At 46.1% G+C, this 6,486-nt stretch overlaps 1 pseudogene; it reads right to left on the bottom strand.

Annotated features, from left to right (window-relative positions):
• Positions 1-888: 888 nt before the first annotated feature.
• Positions 889-2,770, bottom strand: LOC149813436 (zeaxanthin 7,8(7',8')-cleavage dioxygenase, chromoplastic pseudogene; annotated as a pseudogene).
• Positions 2,771-6,486: the final 3,716 nt, after the last annotated feature.

Raw genomic sequence — 6,486 nt, 5'->3', positions numbered from 1 at the left:
ACCAAGTGTTGGTGAAGTTATATCCTGGTCGCTCAGGCATCTTTCGCGGGCGGCACCGCGGACTACTCAGAAAGTGTGAGGGACCCTTCACCATCACAAAGAAGTTGGGCAAGCTGGCATACAAGCTGGAGTTGCCCCCAGACTTCAAGGTGCACCCGGTGTTCCACGTGTGCAACCTCAAGCAGTTCCATCCAGATGATGGAGACCCGGAACGCAATGTGCCGCAACACGCTCCCATCATGCAGAGGGCCCCGGCAGCACAACGGGCCAAGAAGCACCTCAGTCAGATCCTTCGCCACAAGGTCAACTACTTGGGGCAAGCGAAGAAATACTTGGTGCAGTGGGAGGAAACAACGGAACCAACGTGGGAGCCTGCATTTCGAATGAACAGCCGCTACCCGACTGAAGTCAGGGCTTACCACGAAACAGATGGCGCTGAGGACGGCGCATGATTTGAAGGGGGGAGCATGTTCCCTTGCGACTTACAGTGTACAGTTGCACTTAGAGTCTGTTTTGCTTTTGTTGAGTCTGATGTAAGCTGCCCGGTTCAGGTGAATTAATACCCCGAAGGGGCAGCCCGTATACTTGAACTGTAATAGCCTGCGAGCAAAATTGTGAATGAAGTAAATGCGTTGAGCTTTCTTTTGTTCACCCTCGTTGTGATTGCTTCTTGTGATTGCAATTTCTCTCCCTCTATTCTCTCTTGCTCTCTTGCACTCTGATTACAAGCTTCCGCGACCGGCAAGCGAGCTGACGAGTAGGCTTGCGGCGGTAAGAAAGGACCGTCGCGCCGCGCTGGCCCATTGAAGGAAATAGGCCCGTGACAATGCTGCTGCTGTATTCAAATGCAGTAGAGATTATTAATACACAAGTCTTACATTTAAGGAGGATGATAAAGCACGTTGGTCACCACTGTTTTTATTTAGGACTTCCAGCAGCGGTAATCATGCCATTGATTTCATGTCTTCCCATCGCACCGAGGAGACCATGCTTATTCTATTTTGCTCTTTCAGCTTCTGCCTTTACTCTCAATCTCTCAATATAGTGTGCCTTTCTACCATCATTCGATCTGCTCCTTAAGATCTTTAGACGGGACAAAGAGACCATGAAAACCGTAGGGCACTCTATGCGGCAGCTTCACCGACGCCACAACATCTAAATCAGGAGACTTGGCGTCCATCACCACGAACCTCGATTCACCGTTCCCCTCATCGTGCACGTACGTCATTAGGTAGCCGTTGTCCTCTTCACCCTCACCACCACCCTCATCTCTCGCCACAAAGAACGGCTCTCCGGCGAAGCATCCCTCTCCGAACTCCCTGCTCCCCACGACGCAGCTCCCAACCCTCTCGAAATCCAACTTTACTATCGCAGACGCCTTCGGCATGGGGCTTCCCACCGCCATGTAAGCGTAGCGGTTCTTCCTCCCCAAGAACTTGGGGTTTATGACCCCAAACTCGAGGTTCTTCTCTGAGAGACGCTTCCTTGAGACCACCTTCCCTTCTCCCTCCCTGAGGTCGATCCGAACCATCTCCACGGTGAAGCGAACCATGTCTATCCTCTGCACCAGTTCTTCCACGGGCTGCGTGTTGATCGCCACCAACACGAGCGCATCGCCGCCGTCGTCCCACGCGTTGATGGTGTGGACGCAGTTGAAACCGGGGGCTTGGAACCATCTGATCGCGGACCCATCGGTTGCGTACCTTGGCATGACTCCGATGCGCGGTTGCTTCCCTGCGTCGTACACCGCGGGGGGACCCTTCCCCATGAGCATCTCCAAGGGCTTGATAACCATCTGCGTGTCGAGGAACACCGCATGCTTCTTTGTGATGGCGAAGTCGTGGACCATCGACGGTTGGGGTAGCGAGTCGATGGGAACGTCGGGGCTCTTTTCTCCACTTTCGTCCACGCAAAAGTAGTTGAGGAACGGGGGAGTGAGGCCGTACCGGAACGCGAACATCTCCCCCGTCTCGGGATCGATCTTCGGGTGCGCCGTCATGCAGACAGAGAGCCTCCCGCCGAAATCGAATCGGCTAAGCGTCTCGACGTCTCCGGTGGGAGTGAGCCGGATCGCGTAGGGGAGATCGGTCTCGCACAGGGCCATGAGCGTGTGGTTGAAGAAGCAGAGGCTCGTGTTCGCGGGACCCGAGCCTCCACGCAGGCTCAGCTGCCCCGTCAGGATCCGCGCGAGGAACACGGCCACCCTCGCCAGGCCCGCGAGCGTGTAGAAGCCCGAGAATGACCTCGGAAACATGGGCATGCCGGCCCGCCGCTCCGTCTCGTACATGTATGTCTTGACGAAACGGCTGCAGAAGGTGGCGCGGCCGCAGGAGATGTCTAGGGCGTGGATCATGCCATCGCCTTCGAAGAGGTGGTAGGCGTGCCGGTGCACGAACTGCGGGTTCGGGCCGTTGCGCATGTAAGCGCCATCAAGGCAAGGAGGGAGCTGGCCCTCGATGGTGGTGCAGTCCGTGGGTGGGAGCTCGCCCACGGGTGCGAAGTTGTGGGCGAGGACACGGGATGGGTCTAGGAACGGTGGGATAGGCTGCCGCTCGATGAATCGATCGATCCGTCTATCCAAAGCATCGCAAATTCTGACAAACAGGGAGGCATGGTGAGGAAGATGAGCTTTGGTTTGGTGGGTGGTGAGGGAGTGGGGCTTTTCTGCCTTGATGGTGCATGGTGTGGAATGGTGGGAGCTTGTAGGGAGGAGCAGCCTTGAGGAGGAGGAGTGGGCATGATAGACCAAGGACGAAGAGTGGAAGCCCATTGTGCGTGGGAGTGATCATCAGACATGACACTCCTCGCGTTTATAATATCAACAACATGCAATGGTACAAATCATTGCATTGTAAGGACAAAAAAATATCTGCAGATACGTGACGTTCTTAAGCTGTTCATACCAAGTAATGTTCACGTGGTGGTGTCTCGCAAAGCACGTCGTTTATGTGGGTTGAGCGGTCCTGGGGTATCCTGCCGTAGCGAAGCAGCCTCCCCCCTCCCCACAAACACATAGGTGGTGCGTGTTCTCGGGTTCTGAATGAGTGTCACGTATGTAAGTGTGGAGCTCGTTTTCCGTGTGTCTACATCACTTAACATTAAAGTTTAGTGCATTTGCAAAGGCTTAAGTACCCTTTTCAGTCATTAGTGTCATGAATTGATGTTTCGAGTAAAGGACAAAAATGTTCTCCCGCCAAAGTTTGCAAATACTTAAGTACTCTTTCTCGTCATGGGTGTCATAAAACAATATTTCAAGTAAAGAACAAAAATGTCCTCCTATCAAAAAGGGTTAAAATCATCATCGCTTTCGCCCTAAGGATTAAACTCCTCTACTTTAACAGGAGCTCCTTGCAATATGTCACCCTAAACATTCTGGATCACACTATAAGAAACCTGTGGATTAGCGACGACCTAAATCCGTCGCTAATCCATCGCTAAGCCGTCGCTAAACTATTTAGCGACGGATTAGCAATGGATAGAGGTCATCGTGAATTTTTGCTCGCTAATTGGCGAAAAACTTATCTGTCGTTAATTCCGTCGCAAATTTGCGACAGATTAGCGACATACATTATCCGTCGCTAATCTGTCGCTAAATTTAAAAAAAAAATAAAAAAAAATTGATCCCTGTCGGGCGGTATTCCGGCAGCAATAAGCCAGACTTATACCGCACCCGACAGGCATTGCACAGAACGATCGTTCTGCCTCGTCGCCGGACTTGTATCGTCCTCCATGAACCGGCGCTCTCCGGTATCGCCGTCCTCCGTGAACCGGCGTCGCCATCCTCCAGCAATCGCTCAGCCTCGTCGCCATCCACCGTGAAACGGTGTCCTCCGAAGTCATCGTCGTCGTCGTCGCCGTCCTCCGGCGTCGTCGTCGTTGCCATCCTCTGGCGTCGCCGTCCTCCGAAGTCGTCGCCGTCCTCCATCGTCGTCGTCCTCCATCGTCGCCGTCCTCCGTCGTCGTCGTCCGCCGGCATCGCCGTCCTCCGTGAAACTGCCTCATCGCCGTCATGCTTTCCAGCGCGCTCTTCGACAGGGAGAGAGCGGTTTAAATCATACGCGGTCAATTTAAATTTCGAACGAGGAGAGAGGGAAAATTTTACGCTCGGTTTAAATCGAAAATTAGCGAGGGATTTAGCGAGGGAATTTTTTCGTCGCTAATTAGCGACGAAAAAATTTCCTCGCTAAATCCCTCGCTAAAATGGTTTTCTTGTATTGAGAATTAGTGACGAAAAATTGTTGTCGTTAATCTGTCGCTAATTAGCGACGGATTAGCGATGAAACAACTTTCATCGCTAATTAGCGACGGATTCATAAAGAAAGTTTTCTCTAGCTAATCTGTCGCTAATTTGCGACGGAAAAAATCCGTCGCAAATTTCCGTCGCTAATTAACAATTTTCTTGTAGTATCACCCTTTGACGATGCACCGTCTACTGTAACAGGAGCTCCTTTTGACGATGCAACCTTTATCGTCGTCTGTTGTCGCTAAAGCACCCTTTGCCATCATCTGCTACCGCCGGAGCATAGTCGGAGCACCGTTGCAACCATCGACTGCATCTACCTTCTAAGTGTTTCTCCTCCACTGTTGGATTAGCAAAACTTGTGTCCTAGAAGGTGAGTTTTGTGCAAGTTTTCGTTATGTAAACAAAACGATTTGTAAATCCGAATGCTAAATCTTACAAGTGGTTGTACTATACATGCTAAATAACACCTATTTTCATATTCAAACAAGAGTCGTGAAAGACAACAATATGTACTTATGAAGGCTAAATTTCTATAACAATTTATAAGTTGAAAATTAACAAAGAGTTATGCATTTAATACAGTAGCGATTTGTTTAATGCAACAACGATTTATACGTTTGAATCAGTAGTGATTTACGATTTATGATTCATGATTTATACATTTAAAGCAATAACAATTTATACATTTAATGCAATAGCGATTTTTTATTTACAATGATATGTACTTATGAAGGGTTCGATTTCTACAACGATTTGTACGTTTGAAAGAGCGCTTTGTACGTTCGATGCACCAACAAACGATTTATACGTTTGAAACAGTAGTCATGTGTATTTATGATTTATGAAGTTACCACAATTTGTACTTAAGTTTGCTAAATTGTACTACGATGTTTACTTAGGAAGCAAAAATGTTATAACAATATGTACTTATGAAGGGTGCAATTTGTACAACGATTTATATGTTTGAAGCAACAATGATTTATACGTTTGATGTAGTAGCGATGTGTAAATATGAAGTTACCTTGAGTTGTACTTAATTTTGCTAAATCATACTACGATGTTTATTTATGAAGCCAAATATTACGACGGCTTGTAATGTTGGTGATTGTGTAATAAATATGATAATTTGTAATAATATATACTTGAGAAAGCGGTTGTAACATATAATGATGCAGTTAGATTTATGTGTTGTGCAGGTTAGCAATGACTACAATTTGTAAGACAAAAAAGCATTCGCCGTTTGCGGGGATGACTCTTGGAGAAATCATTCGCCAATCTGATATATATGAGGGTTATGTAAAGAACATTGAGAATGAAAAAAATAGGAATAAATTGTTGGATATTTATTATGCGGAGCCTAATCCATCAGATATTGAAGATGAAAAGCAAACAAAGAAAGATGAGGAAGAACTAAAGATGATGAAGAAGAAGAAGGATGACAAAGAGAAGAAAATGCAAAGGAAGAAGGAGGAGGAGAATGAAAACTATGCACACCTATGAGGCAAAATGATTTCTTCCTGCCAATCATGCAGAATTAAATCTATATGCACATCGTTCTTCATATTATCTGTCATGATCGTCAGTTGCATCGCGCTATACTATGCATCGAGTTGTTATTTATCGTGCCAATAAAAGAAATGACTTATCGTATATGTGTGTTGACAATAGCAATTCAAGAGACAACAATTTAATGACATCTACGACGCTGCGAAGTGATTTCAATTATAATTGCTAAATGAACAACGATTTAAATATGCACATTGCCACTTTAATCGTGCAACAATGTAAATGTCTCACGCACACGTTTCAATATCATAATACAAATATCATACAGATCGACACTAGCAAATACATAATATGTTACAAATCGATATACATATCGCATAATATATTACAAATCGATACAAAAATTTAGGATAATAGCTTACAAATCGATATTAACAAACAAAACAATATCCCGTAAATCGATAGTATGTTACTACAACCGCAATTTGTGTTATATTATTCCAATATTTTCTATATAAAGGCAAATCATTGTTGCTTACATAGATGTCATTGCTTAAATCGTAAACATCACAACCTGACTCCAAGTCTCACAAGGCATATCAATTTTTGACAATGAGCGGGATGTAAAACGATGTTTCTTTTACAAATAAATGACACATATTTTTGTAACAAAGGTAAATCATTGTGAAGATTTATGATTCATGATTTACACATTTAAAGCAACAATGATTTATACA

Source organism: Nuphar pumila, chromosome 16 (assembly GCF_984573655.1).
Source record: "Nuphar pumila chromosome 16, dmNupPumi1.hap1.1, whole genome shotgun sequence".
Classification (NCBI taxonomy): Eukaryota; Viridiplantae; Streptophyta; class Magnoliopsida; order Nymphaeales; family Nymphaeaceae; genus Nuphar; species Nuphar pumila.
This window is presented reverse-complemented; position numbering and strand designations above follow the sequence as displayed.